Here is a 16,245-nt window from a genome sequence, read left to right as displayed (position 1 = left end):
GATCACCTCACGCAGCCAGAAAGAAAGTGTGTTCTTGGAAACCTCTTTCTTGGTAACCCCGGTGCTCACGAAGAGGCGTCGACAATCAGGCCTGAGGTGCCAAGTTCTCTTCAGATAGCGCCGTAGCGCCCTCACAGGACAAAGCAGCATCTCATCCGCATCATTATCGGTGAAATCCTTCAGGGAGGGGATCGTGAAGGACTCGAACCGGTCGTCAGGGACTGAAGGATTTGCTACGAAGTTCGGAACGAAATAGAGCGTCACAGATCCCCATCCCCTGGAATGCTTAACGTTGAAGGAAAGACCATGAAGTTTGCCTATTCTCTTCGCCGATGCCAGGGCCAGCAAGAAGAGGGTCTTGAGGGTCAGATCCCTGTCTGACAACTCTCGGAGTGGCTCGAAGGGTCTGCAAGTCAGAACTCCTAAGGATGAGAGTCAAATCCCACCCCCGGGGGGCCTGCTGAGTTCCCTGGGTGGCCAAGACCTCTCGAAGCTCTTCATCAGGAGGGAGATCTCGAAAGAAGAGGAGATATCCACACCTCGCAGTTTAAGGACTAAGGCCAGGGCGGCTCTGTAGCCCTTAATTGCGGGGACGGAGAGGAGCTTCTCTCGGCGAAGAAAGACAAGGAGATTCGCTACCTGTTGAAGAGAGGCTCTGAGAGGAGAGAGACCCCATCCACGACACCAACCACAGAAGACGGACCACTTCCCCTGGTAGACAGCCGCAGAGGACTGTCTAAGGTATCCGGCCATCTCTGTCGCTGCGCTGCGAGAAAAGCCTCTCGCTTGCAAGAGATGGTGGATAAAAGCCAGCCGTGAAGACACAGGGACTCGACGGATCGGTGGGTACCGTTTCCACGTGTGGCTGGCACAGAAGGTTGTGCCAGGGGGGAATCTCTCTCGGCTCTCTGGCAAGCAGAGCCAGCAGGTCCAGATACCAAACGGCTTGAGGTCGTTTGGGCGCCACCAGGATCATCTGAAGGTTCACAGTGATCAGCGCCCTGCTGATCACTTTTGCGAATCAGACAGAAACGGGGGAAAGGCGTAGACAAAGAGGTGTCCCACGGATGCTGAAGGGCGTCCTCTGCTTTGGGGGGGGGCATGCCCCATGGGTCCGGCACAATCGAGTAGAAAACCTGGAGTTTTCTGTTGTGCCTGGTGGCGAACAGATCCACGACTGGACACCCCCACGGTTGAACAGCCTTTCCGCCACGTCTGGGTGAAGGGACCACTCGGTTTCTGTCACCTGATCCCGACGACTGAGCTTGTCGGCTACCACATTCCTCTTGCCTGGAATGTAGCGAGCCGACACTCTATTGAGTGTGCCGTGGCCAACTCGTGCACCTTCAGCATCAACTGGTGCAACGGGAGGGACACTAGACCCCCTTGCTTGTTGACGTATGCCACTACTGTGGTGTTGTCGCACATCAACACCACCGAGTGTCCAACCAGACGGTCCCGGAACTCGTGGAGAGCGAGGAACACTGCCTTGAGCTCCAGGACGTTGATGTGAAGGTGCTTGTCGTGATGGTCCCACACACACCTGCACTCAGCAACTCCTCCAGGTGTGCGCCCCATCCCTCGGTCGATGTGTCCGAGAAGAAAAGCATCTCTGGGAGGCACTCCTCTTACGAGGTTCCTGTCGTCCAGCCACCAGGCTAGGTCCTGCCTCACCTCCTCCGTGTGGGACACCGGGAAGAAGGGAGGGTCCCTTGCCTGTGACCAACACTCCTTTAGTCTCCACTGAAGAGACCGCAGATGAAGACGCCCGTGAGGGACTAGCTTCTCGAGAGACGACAGGTGGCCGATCACAACTTGCCACTGCTGAGCCGGTTGCTCCTGTCGAGACAGGAATCGTCTTACTGCCCCCCTGAATCTGCGGGGAAGACTCGCCCTGCTATTGTCTCGATCAGCATGCCCAGGTACTTCATCCTCTGCTTGGGTTCGAGCTCTGACTTCTCGTGATTCACCACAATTCCCAGTTCACGGTAGAATTCGAGGAGTCGATCTCTGTCCTGCAGCAACTCAGGACTAACCAATCGTCAAGATACCTCAAGAGACGTATCCCTACCGAGTGGGCCCAAGCAGACACCAGCGTGAACACTGGTGTGAACACCTGTCGGGTGGTTGAGAGACCGAAACAAAGTGCCCTGAACTGGTACATCGTCCCGTCGAGGATGTAGCGGAGGTACTTCCTGGAGGATTGATGGACAGGTATCTGGAAATACGCATCCTTCAAATCTACAGAAAGCATGAAGTCGTTCTCCCTGATGGAATCGAGCACCGACCGTGCTGTTTCCATTGTGAACCAAGTTTGGCGAACGAAACGGTTCAAGGGAGAGAGATCTATCACCGGGCGCCAGCCACCCCTAGACTTCTCCACAAGGAAGAGGCAGCTGTAGAAGCCCAGCGACTGATCCTGAACGATCTATCTCCACAGCTCGTTTGCTAAGCATGGCTTCTACTTCCTGCCGAAGCATCACGTCCTTGGTCGAGCCAGGAACGTAGGTTTGGAGGTGAGGCGTGGCCGAGACTCAAAGGGTAGTAAATATTCCTCCCGAAGGACGTTTACTATCCCAGGTCTCCGCACCGTAGCGCTGCCACGTTGCCCAATGGCTCGCCAGGCACCCCCCCACTTCCAGCAGCAGGTGAGGGGGAACGCCGTCCCTAGCGTTTCCCACCTGTCTTCTACTTCTTCTTACCTGGCCCCCCTCGTGAGAAGGAGGGCTAGAGGGAGGGCTGGGAGGAGGGCTGGTGACGATCGCCCCTAGAAGAAGTTGAAAGCAGAGCCTTTCCTTTGGGCTTCGACAATACGATCGTCTTGGCCGCAGAGGAAGAGCTAACCAAACTCTTAGGTTTGGCCGCAGTAACTCGAGGCTGCCCAGACGCCTTCGAGACTGCCTGGTGTACTAAACGGTCACTGTCGTCAGTGCGCCGTCTTTCCACCGCAGCGTCCACCATCTCTCCCGGGAAGAGAGAGGAGCTCCGCACCGGTCCATTGCGAAGACCCAGAGCCGCCTCACGCCCGGCAGCCCTGGTTACTCGGGTGAGAACAGCGATAGCCCTACCCCCTAGACTGGCACAGTCTCATGAAAGCCGGGTCTCCTTTAGGAGTGATATTCCCTAAGGAGGCCACGGTTTTCGACACTGTGAGGGACCACAGGTCGAGCAATGAGACTGCTTGGAAGGCTGCCATTGTGGTAGCCTCCAAGGCAAGTGCCTCCTGCTGTGAGAACCTCTCCAGAGGTTCTCCGACAGGAGCTGCGGCAGACACCCCGAAGTTAGCCTGGCTATCTCCGGGTTAACCTGTTTGGACAGCAGAGGGTCCTCCGAAGGCACGTAAAAAGCGCCTCTGTCGTGGTAGAGGAAGAGCTTAGCGGACCTACTGGATTGAAGCGAACCCTCCTGTCTGGAGACGAGAGCGTCCACCTGGCCAAGCACGCTGTCAGCCAAAGCTGATTGCGGCAGACCCACCGCCATCCTGGGTTCCTTCTTAGGTCCCCAGAACACCTCCAAGCCCAATGTGGGTTCGGTAGGTGGGAGCAGCGATCCTTCTCCGAGGTCGTTGTGCTGACGGATCAGCGGATCAGCGGCTGGACCGAGGACAGCGGCGACGGTTTCGAGCGTCAGAAGAGCTGCTGCTGGTTCCCCTCTCCACCCAGTCCCGGTAGGAGCGGCGGTCGGGGGACCTGCAGAGTCTACTGTCGCGTCACGCCGCCTGGACCAGCCGGGGCTGGTTCAGGCGACCAAGGGGACCGCTTCCTTGTCTCAGCCCGCGAGCGGTCTGGGACCGTCGCGTCAACCCTGGGTACCAGTGCGACGCCACGAGAGTGATCGCTAGCGACTCTCTCCAGTCTTCCATCCCGTGCCTGGATCCTGGCACCGAGAGAACTCGGATGCCTGGGTCTTGGCTGTCCGGTCACCCGCAGCTGAGCGAACACTTGGTGACTCTCGCGAACAAGAGGCCAAGATGGTACCTGGCGTCGAGGCAGAACCTCTGGCGCCAGGTGAGGAGGTGCCAGTGCTAGCCGACACTCCTCTGGTCCCTGTCTTTTTCTTCCTTGCGGAAGAGGAGACGGGCCCCATTCCTCTACGCTCGAATGATCGAGGGAGGAGAGGGAACGAGAAACCTCCCCCGAAGGAGAAGGAGCCATACGAGGGAGCTGAGCCGGAGGAAGAAAGGAGGAAGACAAATCAGTGACCAAGGGCGTAGCCGGGGAGTCCTCTGACCGACTCCTTAGCCGGCTTCCGCGACTTCTTCCTCCCCCCGTAGCGCTCCCACTGCGCCTCGACAAAAGATACATGTATCACAATTCTCGGCGCGAGAGCATTCACGCCCTCAACACCGAGCACAAAAATCATGAGGATCTACCTCCACGGAAGAGCAGAAAGCCCCACACTTACGGCCCCCAATACCCGGGCTCTTGGTTAGTAATTTCCATAATAAAATGAAAAGTAAAACAGACACGCACTTACTTTTGTACTTGCAATACACACAAGTAAAAGAAAAAGTGAGAAAGCCTTCACGCAGTGAAGAAAACAAAGCATACGACAGAAGCGGGCAGAGAGACGAAGAGCAGCACGTCCATCCACGCGCGCTGCTGAAAGCAAAGTGGCTCCTCGCCTCGCAGTCGAGCGTACCGCTAACTGCCGGACAAGTAGTTAACTACCGGACCCCTTGTTCAAAAAGCTTACGACCGGTTCAGCTGCCGTTAAGTACCTTCCTATTGTAAAGGACTGACGGTTTGTATACCATATCGGAACAAACGCTGAGAACTGCCTATTTTGTTAGTTTAAACTAGATTTTTTTAAACAGTTATCACAAAAAGTGCATTTAATCATGACATTTATATGAAAATACAGTAATTTGAGGATATTTCTCACAGAAAAATACCAAGAACATGTGAATTTCCCACAAATAACGGGTAGATATGGTCCATAGAGAAATCTGCGAATACACGAGTCTGTGAATCTCGAGAATGTGAATATGGTGGTCCACTGTATAACACTTACAATGGGACAGTGATTTATCTACATTATTTTTTTTTTTTACTTCAAATGAAAATTTACCTGGCATTCTCCAATTTAGTGGTGTATTATCTTCCTTATGTGTCATAACTTTTAGAAATAATTAGCTAATAATTTTGGTTCTATTAGCCATGAGTGTCAACCCTTAAAAGCCGGGCTAAAAATTCCGTCTGCAGAACCCATGCCGGAGAAACTTTGAAGTTGGCCAGTTTAAGAAAAAACACATCAATGGAAAGAGGAAGATATGCTAATGCACCTGATTTTGTAACAAAAATACAAAAAATTTAATCTTCCCTACCTTCCACAAGAAATTTACAGACTATTTACAACCTGTTGTGGGGCCTCTTTTACAAGAGGATCACAAATTTTACAAAGTTATACATGATTTTTCTAACAAATAATTTAATTCTATTTTAAAAAGTTATAATTACAACTCACAATATCAAAACAGGTCAGAACTAAAATCAGCAACAAATTCTGAGATTATTTGTTATAAAATATTTACGCAAATTTACCGAGACCAAAGATGCAGTAACATTTTGGGATTATACATGTATTTTCTAATATTTCTTTGAAAAATGACAATTGTCGAAAATTGCATTTTTTTTGTTCCTAACTATACAAACCTGAGGTCCTTTAACAATAGGAATAGGAAGTAGCTAGCGGCAGCTGGAACGGTCGTAAGCTTCGAACAAGGGAGAACGGTAGTTAACTGCTTGTCCGACGTCGCGCGCCGCGCGACTGGGAGGTAAACAAATCACTTTTGCTTTTGGCCCATGCAAAATACGCAGAGTGAGGGGTGGCATGAGGAGGGACTTTATGTTAAAGGACCTCAGGTTTGTATAGTTAGGAAAAATGCAATTTTCGACAAATTGTCATTTGTTCCGATACGTAATACAAACCATCGGTCCTTTAACAATAGGAAGACTCACTTCTTTTGGTGGTGGAATCTGAGTCTTTTGATGAACAGACTGGTGTTCGTCCATCCCTGGAATGCCTCCCTGGTCGTAAGAGCGAGGGAGGGATCCAAGCCTCTGTCCGATTGATCGGGGTGTGCACCGCAGGATCAATGGTCAGACCTCTGGGCCGAGTACTAAGAGAGAGGCAAGCGTATCTCTTTGTACCAGCATTGTAAGAACTTTTTCCTTTACATGAGCCAATGTAAAGTAATGGGTTTGTCTCATGTTGGCATCCACTTCTCCCCCTTGTTGGAGAAGTGGTGGATATTTACTCCTATCTCTAGTTAAAGAGATAGGATGGAGCTCTGTTGAATAGCTTACCTGCATCTGACTTCCTTTCCAGCAAGGTAACGACCGTATCCCTCTGCCCACAGGTAGAGGTAGAAAAAGATGGTGAAGAGAAGCCAGTCACTCTCTCATTCACACATGCATTCTCCAGTCATAACAGGAATCGATGCTGTGCTGCCTGCTCGGGTGCTGGGTAAGCTTACACAACGTGTTGAGCAGCCACCACAGGTCCCAAGGAAAAAAGTATCCAAGGACTTGTGGGCAATATCCCGAAGGTAGAAGGACGTAAGGTGGTTCTGGTTGGCCCAGACACCTGCCTTCAGGACCTGCGCCACGGAGAAGTTCTTACGGAACGCTAAGGAGGGTCCGATACCTCTGACTTCGTGGGCTCTCGGTCGGAGCGTACGATGTCGTCGCTACCATCACTTCGTACGCTCTCCTGATCACCTCACGTAGCCAGAAAGAAAGAAAAGTGTTTCTTGGACTTCTTTCTTGGTGACCCCAGTGCTAACGAAGAGGCGTCGACACTCAGGCCTGAGATGTCGAGTTCTCTTCAGATAGCGCCGTAGCGCCCTCACAGGACAAAGCAGCATCTCATCCGCATCGTTATCTGTAAAGTCCAGCAGGGAGGGGATCGTGAAAGACTGAACCTGTCGTCAGGGATCGACGGATTCTGAGTCTTAGCTACGAAGTTCGGGACGAAATCGAGCGTCACAGATCCCCAGCCTCTGGTATGTTTAACATCATAAGAAAGGCCATGTAGTTCCCCTACTCTCTTCGCCGATGCCAGGGCCAGCAAGAAGAGGGTCTTGAGGGTCAGATCCCTGTCTGACGACTCGGCGGAGTGGCTCGAACGGTGTTCGAGTCAGACTCCTAAGGACGAGAGTCACGTCCCACGCAGGGGGCCTGAGTTCCCTGGGTGGGCAAGACCTTCGAAGCTCCTCATTAGCAAGGGATATCTCGAACGAATTCGGTGATGTCCAGTCCCCTCAGTTTTAGGACGAGCGCCAGTGCTGCTCTATATCCTTTAACTGTGGGTACTGAGAGGAGCTTCTCTCGGCGAAGAAACACGAGGAAATCCGCTACCTGCTGAGAGTGGCTCTGAGAGGAGACAAACCCTGTCTACGACACCAACCACAGAAGACGGCCCACTTCCCCTGGTATACAGCTGCAGAGGAATGTCTGACTGTCCAGCCATCTCTGTTGCTGCGCTACGAGAAAAGCCTCTCGTTCGCAAGAGATGGTGGATAACAGCCAGCCGTGAAGTTGAAGGGACTGGACTGCGCGGTGGTACCGTTCTACGTGTGGCTGGGCTAGAAGGTTGTGCCAGTTGGGTAGCTCTCTCGGTGCGTCTGCAAGAAGAGCCAGCAGGTCCGGATACCAAACGGCTTGTGGCCGTTTGGGAGCCACCAGGATCATTCTGAGGTTGGGAGTGACCAGCGCTCGACTGATCACTTTCCGAATCAGACAGAAGGGAGGAAAGGCGTAAGCGAAGAGGTTGTCCCAGGGGTGTTGGGAGAGCGTCCTCTGCAGCTTGCCCATGGGTCCGGCACGGCCGAGAAGAAACACCTGGATCTTCTGTTGTGCCGGGTGGCGAACAGGTCTACGACCGGTCGCCCCCACAGGTTGAAGAGCCTTTCCGCCACATCTTGGTGTAGAGACCATTCGGTCCCTATCACCTGATCCCGACGACTGAGCTTGTCTGCTACTACATTCCTCTTGCCTGGAATGTAGCGTGCTGACAGCTCTATCGAGTGAGCCGTGGCCCACTCGTGCACCTGCACCGTCAACTGATGGAGCGGAAGAGACACTAGCCCCCCCTGCTTGTTGACATATGCCACTACTGTGGTGTTGTCGCACATCAAACACCACTGAGTGTCCACCAAGCGGTCCCGAAAACTCTTGGAGAGCGTTGAACGCCGCCTTGAGTTCCAGGACATTGATGTGAAGGTGCTTCTCGTGATGGTCCCACACACCTGCAGTCAGCAACTCCTCCAGGTGTGCGCCCCATCCCTCGGTTGATGCGTCTGAGAACAGAAGCATCTCCGGGGGGGGAGTGCGTATGGGCACTCCTCTTAAGAGGTTCTTGTCGTCGAGCCACCAGGCTAGGTCCTGCCTCACCTTGTCCGTGATAGCCACGGGAAAGTAAGGAGGATCCTTGGCCTGAGACCAACTCTCCCTTAGCCTCCACTGAGAGACCGCAGTGAAGACGCCCGTGAGGGACTAACTTCTCGAGTGACGACAGATGGCCGATCACGACTTGCCATTGCTGTGCTGCCTGTTCCTGCCGCGACAGGAACCGGCCGGCTGCCTCCTGAATTTGCTGATACGCAAGTCTGCGGGAAAGACTTGCCCTGCTACCGTATCTATCAGCATACCCAGGGATACTTCATCTTCTGCTTTGGGTTCGAGATCGGACTTCTCGTAGTTTATCACGATCCCCAGATCGCGGCAAAACTTGAGGAGTCGATCTCTGTCCTGTAGCAACTGCGAGCGGGAGCTCGCCAGGACTAGCCAATCGTCGAGATACCTCAGAAGACGTATCCCGTTCGAATGGGCCCAAGCCGACACCAGAGTGAACACTCGCGTGAACACCTGTGGGGCGGTTGAGAGACCGAAACAAAGTGCCCTGAATTGGTACACCGTCCCGTCGAAGATGAAGCGGAGGTACTTTCTGGAGGACTGATGGATGGGTATTTGAAAATACGCGTCCTTCAGGTCCACCGAAAGCATGAAATCGTTCCCCTGATCGAGTCGAGCACTGAGCGTGCCGACTCCATCGTGAACCGCGTCGTGCGAACGAAAGCGGTTCAGGGGAGAGAGGTCTATCACCGGGCGCCAGCCCCCCGATGCCTTCTCCACTAGGAAGAGGCGGCTGTAAAAGCCTGGTGACTGGTCCTCCACGATTTCTACAGCTCGTTTCGCCAGCATGGTCTTGATCTCCTGTCGAAGAGCGTTGTCCTTTGCTGATCCCCGGACATAGGTCTGTAGATGGACCGGTTTGGAGATGAGGGGGGGTGCGAGACTCGAAGGGTAGTAGATATCCCTCCCGAAGGACGTCTACTATCCAGTTCTCGGCGCCGTAGCGCTGCCAAGTCGCCCAATGGCTCGCCAGGCACCCCCCCACTTCCGGCAGCAGGTGAGGGGGAACGCCGTCCCTAGCGTTTCCCTCCTCGTTTCGACTTCTTTCCAGCACTTCCTCGGGGAAAGGAGGGCTGGGAGGAGGGCTGATTGCGGCCTCCTCTCGCAGAAGTTGAAACAGCTGGAGTCTTCGCACGGGGTTTGGACGGTGCAACCGTCTTCGCCGCCGTGGAAGCGCTAGCCAAGCTCTTTGGTTTGGCCGCAGTTACTCGAGGTTGCCCAGAAACCTTCGAGACTGCCTGGTGGACTAAGCGGTCACTCTCGTCAGTGCGCCGCCGTTCCACCGCAGCGTCCACCATCTCTCCAGGAAAGAGAGCTGGGGAACTCCTAAGAGGTCCATTTCTTAGCCGAGTGCCGCCTCACGCCCAGCCTTGGTCACTCGGGTAAGGACTGCGTCCCTACGCCGAAGAACCAAGTTGGCCCACAGGTTAGCAGTCTGATGGGCGAGGTAAGAGATTGCTCTTCCTCCAGACTGGCACAGTCTCCTGAAGGAAGCGTCGTCTTCGAGAGCAGAACTCCCGGAGCCGGCCGCCACCTTGGATATTGTGAGGGACCACAAATCCAACCAGGAAACTGCCTGGAATGCTGCCATAGCGGTAGATTCCAGGGCAAGTGCCTCCTGCTGCGAGAACCATAGGTTCTCCGACAGGAGCTGCTGCAGGGACACACCTGGAGTCAGCCTCGCTAACTCCGGGTTAACCTGTTTCGGCAGTATCGGGTCTTCTGATGGCACGTAGAAACGCCTCTGCCGCTGTAGAGGAGGAGGAAGCAGCTTAGAGGACCGTCCGGATTTTAGCGAGTCCTCCCGTCCTGAGACGAGATTCTCCACCTGATCCAGGACTGAGTCCGCAAGCTCTGATCGTGGCAACCCCATCATCATTTTGGGCTCCCTCTTGGGACCCCAAAATGACTCGAGCCGGGACGTGGGCTCTGATGGTGGTAGCGGCGATCCTTCCGCGAGGCCATTATGCAGACCGCATCAAGCTTAATGACTTCCGCGAAGTTCCTCTGTATCTCGGGCGTCACAGCGTCCTGTGGAGTAGGACCGTCCAGTCCCTCCAACAAGAGCATATCCCTCGATACTCCTCCTTCAGAAGGAGGAACAGCGACAGACCCCTGACGGTCGCCTCCAACTACTTGCGCGTACGTCCTGGTCGGTCCTAAGACCGTGCCTGAGCCGTACGGCGTCATAGCTGGGTCACGAGCGGCGCACCTCTCGTGATCGCTCCTTGGTACCTCGCTCCTCCCGGTATAGCCCGAGGAGGTTGAAGGTATAGGAGAGGCAGACCTGACGCTCCCCCCTCCCCCCCCCGCAGCTCGCTGGCAGGACCAGCGTGCGTAGTAGGGCTGCTGCCGATCGTCAACCCGCGGTGACGGTCTAGCAGCAGGCCTAGCGTCGCCGCTCGCCTGGGGCGATTGCTCGGCTGAGAACGTCGAGACCGCTCTCTAGCGTCAGGCGATGCTGCCGCTGGTCACCGTCTCCGCCCGGTCCCATCGGGAGCGGCGGACGGGTGACTGCTAGGCTCCCTTTCGCGTCGAGACCGGCCAGCGTCCTCTCGGCGCGCTCACGCTGGTACTAGCCGTGGCTGGTACCGGCGGCCGTGGGGACTCCTTCCTTCCTCGCCTCAACCCGTGCCGGTCAGTGACCGTCACGTCAGCCCGAGCAGCCGGCTGGTCGCTGCGAGAGCGTCCAGTGGCCTGGCGAGAGTCGTGTGCACGACTCTCGCCAGTCTTCTGCTCCGTGCCGCTGTTTTGACGGCGAGCGAGCTCGGTCGTCGAAACTTTGGCTGGACGGTCCTCTTTAGAAGAGCGTCCACTCGGTGCTTCTCGCGAACGAGAAGCAGCCGAGACGGAACCTGGCTTAGCGGCAGAACCACTAGCACCAGGTGAGGACGCACCAGCCGAAGCTGATGCACCTCTGGTCCCCGTCGACTTCTTCTTTGCAGAAGAAGCGACGGGCCCCGCACCCGAAGGAACAGGAGGACCAGCAGAAGAGCTCCCCAGCTCGCCTGTGCGAGCCGGGCCCTTAGAAGATCCCGAAGGAGTCTTCTTAGGGGGGGAGGAGGCAACCTTCTTCTTCTTCGGCTGTTTGGCCTTAGAAGTCGAAGGGGAAGGAGAGGCAGCAGACGACGAAGAAGACGATGAAGACGACGACGACACCTTCTTCCTCTTCCTCTTCTTCTTCGCCAGGCTCCGCAGGACAGACGTCAGGTCTTCCATCCAGGAGGGAGCCGGGGCAGTTGCCGAAGCAACAGGGCCCGACTGCACCTGTCCGGAAGGACCTGAGACTGTTACAGCAACACCAGCAGCGGGAACGGCAGGAACAGGTCCGGGAACAGCAGGAACAGCAGGAACATCTGAAATTGAATGTGTACCTGAAAAGGAAAGAGTCGCTGGAGCGGCCACAGGTACGGCAGGCACGGCAGGTACTAAGGGAGAGCCAGGCGTCCTGTCGACAGTCACCGACATCCGTGGCACTGGCGGCAGGTCAGGGGGTACTCTTGGGGCAGCGGAAGTCCGGGGTCGGCAAAGGAAAAATCCAGGTGGTGGTGGCATCGTCCTCTTTGGAACGGCGGCAATTGGTTTTTGTACTGCCACCGTGGGTGTCACCGACATTATGTGAGGCGTATATACAAGATGTGGTGGCATCTCATACGCAGGGGTAGTTAATGTGGTCGTCGTGGTGGTCACCGCACCATGAGTGACCACGGCCGACCCCGCCAACCGCTGCAGCAACCCCTGGATACTGGGCACTCCCTGCAGTCCCAGCGACTCCCACACCTGTCCCAAGTCGTCCTTCGCTGCTGGCACACCTGCGGAAGCAAGAGTCGGGTTAATAGGAGGGGCTTCCCCGCGCCTGGGGGGCGAAATTCCCCCCCCAGAGCGGACAGAAGACCCCGAATACAACTGTACGTCCGGGTAGCGGGCGCCCTCCTCCACACTCGACGGATCGAGAGAGGAGACGGACTCCGCTACCCCCCCCGCAGGGGAAGGCGCAAAGCGTGGGGGCTGGCCGGGAGGCAGGAAAGAGGACGAAGTGTCCGTCACCAAAGGAGTCACTGGACTTTCCGATGACTTCTTGGCCGGCCTAAGTCTCTTCCTGCCCTCGTACAGCACCCACTGCGCCTCGGACCAATCCATACAAACCATACATGGCTCGTTACGAGAGCACTCTCGCCCTCGACAACGAGAACAAACCTCGTGGGGGTCCACCTCCACAAAGGACCTGAACCCCCCACATTTACGTCCCTCCAGCCCGGGACACACTCTACGGGCGACTGGAGGGCGCGGTGAAATTTCAATTTCCTCTGATTCACTCATTGTAATCAATTGAAATAGAGAAAAAAGTACTTACTATCACTCCTGATACACAGAAATAGAAACCAAATACTCAAGAATTGAAGCAAACGACAAGCGGGCAGAGCGATGGCGAACACGTCCTTCCCACACACGGCCGAAAGCAAAAGTGATTTGTTTACCTCCCAGTCGCGCGGCGCGCGACGATCGGACAAGCAGTTAACTACCGTTCTCCCCTTGTTCGAAGCTTACGACCGTTCCAGCTGCCGCTAGCTACTTCCTATTCCTATTGTTAAAGGACCGATGGTTTGTATTACGTATCGGAACAAATTACAATTATATCTGACATGCTATCATAAAGGCAGTACATGCTCCCCTTAAAGTCAAGATCCCAAACTAACTCAAGAGCTGCCTACTTAGTTGATCTTGGCCACTCTAAAAGTTGCTATTAGTGAATTTATGGGCTACAGAAGTAATGGAACCTCTTTCCTGCCTTATTCCCCCCACCCCCATATCAATGGTTGAGTACAACTGATGGCTCACGAGTGAATCCATCCACCACCCAAAACCTGTTATTGCTACTCATATGCTGGTACCTGTCCATTAAGGGTTAGGACATGTTAACCTGATTAACGACTGTATAATGCCAAAGACCAGGTGAATAATCAAGGTGTTAATTCTGTTTTGCACTATGACATGTTAAAAACAATTCTTAATTTCACTATCATTCACACTTATCTTCACTTGCATTCTGCTGTACTTGGAGATATGTCCTCACTCACAATATGCTCCGATATTATTATGGCAGCAGTGCCAAGAGTATTAATTTTAGGTGGGTGAAGTCATAGACTTCTCTTTTGTAGCTAAATGACTTGCCTACCTATTTAAACCTACGGTGCAGACAAGTTGTAGAGCCTAACACAAATTAGAAGACAGGATTTGACTGAAACTCTACATTAGTCATCATAAACAAACCACAGACTACCTATAAATTGTAACATCCAAATATCCTAGGGACTTAGCCATCTTTTCTCATAGTTACAGTTGCACATTGGTAGATACAACCTCATTCCACTGTTATTTCCATCGTTGATTTTGATCAAACATGGAGTACAGTAATTGGTTCAAGAGAAAAATGTGGAAAAAAACACTGAAAACCCACTAACACCCAAAGCACACATTAGCATTTTTGTTCGTATATTTTTTGTATTTGTTCTTTCTCACTATATATATTACATATAAAACTTTACTTCTCTTACAAGTATGGTAACCTGTTGCATACCCTTTCCATGAAAACTTTTAACTATCTATATATATATATATATATATATATATATATTATATATATATATATATATATATATATATATAATATAATTACTAAAAAAATATATATTAGATATTCGTCTTAAGACCTTGGAACAATTCTGGATATTGCTGACACAAATTGAGGATCAGAGATGGAAATAAAAGCAGTGCAAGATCATTTAAATATATAAATAATGTCATATATAAATACTAATATATATATATATATATATATATATGTATAGATAGACTATATATATATATAATATATATATATAAATATGTATATATATATATATATATATATATATATATACACTCATATATATATACACACACACATATATATCTATATATATATATATATATATATAATTACATGTATATACATATATAATGCATAACCTATATATATATCCTACATATACGTATATAAATAATCTTGGTTCGGGAAGGTTCAAGTAATTTTGACTTCTTAGCAACTTCACTTCTCTTAGCAATTATGATAACCTGTTGATAGGGCATATCCTTCCATGAAAACTTTTAGACCTCTATATAAATAAATAAATATAGATAATATTTCTATACATATATATATTATATATATATACATAAATATATAAAATATAAATAAAAATATATAAATACTTATACATATATGTAAAATCTATATTATATAAATATAGGTATATATAAACATATATATAAATATATATTTATATATATAAAAAATATATTACATATTTCTTAAGACCTTGGAACAATTCTGGATATTGCTGACCACAAATTGAAGATCTGAGATGGAAATAAAAGCTGTGCGAGATCATTTCAATAAGTGGGGTACGATCACTTGTCCGGGTTTAGGACAAGTTGAGGCAGTTGATGAGATAGCTTAGATTTTTGAAGTGAAATTACTTTAAACCATTCTGGACAGGGAGCAAGACTAGCCTAAGCTAGAATCGAATGTCCATCACTACCTATAAATGCCAATTAGGTAGCCTAAGTGTCCTTGGCTAAAAAGTAGCTAACAACTTAGCCTAGGTCAGCATCACTTTTCCAAACTGTTTGTGGCTCAAACTAGTGTTATTTTACACACAAATAAAGCTAATATTACTTTACATGAAACTAATTTACGTCATTAGGATAAGGACCTTGCTAATAGCCCAGACCTTAGCTACCTATATTAGGTAGCTAGGTAGTAGGGTAGCAAGTTAGTCAATATTCTAAGTCTTGTCCTACTAATACCGACCGACGTCATTCACATTTGGCTAAACTGCTTTGCAAAAAGGTAAGACCTTAACTAAGCTAATGACAATTAGCAACGGACTTTGGCCAAAAGGGCTACTAGTGTTTTTCTCCTGCTGTGGATTCAAATTCACCTGACGCCTTCGCAGATCATCATTCTTCCAAACTGTCAACCCCTTCAAGTCATGATTTCACCCAAAACCCAAGAAATCCGACATCAAAACCCCCTGGCTGGCAACGTTCCAACCCCAAAAGGTCACGGGCCACCAGCTGATGGGATAAGAGCCCGATAGGAGTCCCATTGGGGTCCGAAATGACCTGGGCTCTGCCCCGAAAAAGCCCATGCACTCCTTTCAACTCCGCCTAAGTGACATGAACACAAAAGCATCTGGGTCCCCTTCGCACACACACTCACTATACAAGGGCGCAATTATCCACTAACACCATCGCTGGACGTCATCTTGTCCAGCTTCTTCTTGATGCGGAGGACCTCCTCTTCGCAACCCATGATCCTCAATGCCGAAAACGGGAGTCCGAGATTTAAGTCAGGAAAAGCTTGGTCCTGCAGCGTAACGCTCTCGTGAAGAGACGCCGGCGACGACTGTTGTCATTCGGACAAGAGATGATTCAAGGGGGAAACCCCGCGGACGGAGGGAATGTTACGCGCGCGAAACCAGTCACTAGATGGCGCGGGAGTCGAATGTCGACGGAGGCGAGAGGACGTGTTTTTTTCTTTGGATATCTTTTCAATGCAACGTTTTCATCCGTAAAATTAATATGTAATCAACTGCCTCACTTATCCTTGAGGTATCAGAAAATAAACATTCACATTCCGAGTTGCTCTTGCTTTAAAGTTGGGTGATGTCTACGATGGTGAGTTTAATGAAGATCGGAATTCAAGACGGTGCTTCCAAACAAGCGCTAGGTGGCGCTGGCTATATTTCCGCCAAAAACTAGATATAGCAGCCACTTGCGTCTT

General features: G+C 51.3%; 1 pseudogene; it reads right to left on the bottom strand.

Annotated features, from left to right (window-relative positions):
* The window catches only part of LOC135199917 (transcription elongation factor S-II-like), a 68,996-nt pseudogene extending 53,113 nt beyond the window's left edge, over nucleotides 1-15,883 (bottom strand).
* Nucleotides 15,884-16,245: the final 362 nt, after the last annotated feature.

This window comes from Macrobrachium nipponense, chromosome 26 (genome assembly GCF_015104395.2).
Source record: "Macrobrachium nipponense isolate FS-2020 chromosome 26, ASM1510439v2, whole genome shotgun sequence".
NCBI lineage: Eukaryota > Metazoa > Arthropoda > Malacostraca > Decapoda > Palaemonidae > Macrobrachium > Macrobrachium nipponense.
This window is presented reverse-complemented; position numbering and strand designations above follow the sequence as displayed.